Source organism: Cyprinodon variegatus, unplaced genomic scaffold (assembly GCF_000732505.1).
Source record: "Cyprinodon variegatus isolate N-32 unplaced genomic scaffold, C_variegatus-1.0 Scaffold430, whole genome shotgun sequence".
NCBI lineage: Eukaryota > Metazoa > Chordata > Actinopteri > Cyprinodontiformes > Cyprinodontidae > Cyprinodon > Cyprinodon variegatus.
This window is the reverse complement of record NW_015150883.1, coordinates 388089-389281: the sequence shown is the minus strand read 5'-3', so window position 1 is coordinate 389281 and position 1193 is coordinate 388089.

Below are 1193 nucleotides of genomic sequence, written 5' to 3'. Positions count from 1 at the left end.
GACCATTTTTTTCTATAATCTCTTTGCTGCTGTAAACACCAGAATTTCCACATTTTGGGACAATAAAGGAATTTTTCACACTATTTCTATTTCTATTTCTATTCTATTCTATTCTATTACAACTGGAAAGTTCAGAAATATTTACCAGAGTTTCAACAGCAGTTAAATTTCCCTTATAAATGATTAAATATGAAAACTGGTCCTTTGCCACATGTCTCTCCCCCTCTCTCATGCCCCCATTCCTCTCAACCTAATGTCAGAAAAACGAGCCACTAGTGCCGTAAAAACTCACAAAGAAAAAGCTTCCTTTTAACCTATTTATGCGTTTGAATCTATTTATTGATCATAAAACATGAACCGTTTGAATTAAAAAGGTCAAAATCGAAGGGGTTATATTCAGGATTTGAGACGATCGTCCTCCTTTTCCCCCCGATCAGATGTTATTGCAGCGTGTCAGATATAAAATGGATTAGATGTAGATGGAGGGACGACATTTAACTCAGGCAAACCTCTAGACATGATCCCACCATGTGTGGAACTCACTGCCGCTTGATGCTGAGGGCTGCTGGGACCCTCCTGAGGTGCTTGAACAGAAGCTCCTTGCCACCAGATTCTGCCTTAAAGCATTTTAATTATGCTCACAGCATAATGCGTGTGCATGGGGGGAGGGTGGGCTCAGAAATATATTTAGATTTAAAATAGTCCCTGTTGTCCTCTATTGTCTCTGATGCTTTTATGATTGTGGTGGGGAGTAGTCAGTAATTAGTCCGCCCACTCAATCTGGTACATTTGCTCCTCTTCATTCTTATCATAACAGTTGGTTTCCTCAGTAGCTCTTTCTTAATCCACAGGTGCTTTTGCTTTTGTTTTTTTGGGCACAGATTTTAGGACATGGCAGAAATAATAAACTCTCTGTGCTGCTCTATGTTTCCTTTTTTTAACCTTTGGATTTCCTACTATCCTGCCTTTCTAAGCCCAGGATGCTTTTCGTTTCATGTCAAAATGCTTGTTCCGTCTGAGCAGCATTTGGTTTAACTCATAAGAGTACAGCAGCCCATTGTGTTGGTGAAGAGAGCCGTGTAATGAATCAACACGCTAGAAATTATTGCCCATTGTTGTCGGGGAATGAGTAGGGGCGGCAGTATAAAATGGGCTTAAGCGTATGTTAGGGTTTATTATTTTGTGCACTGTTA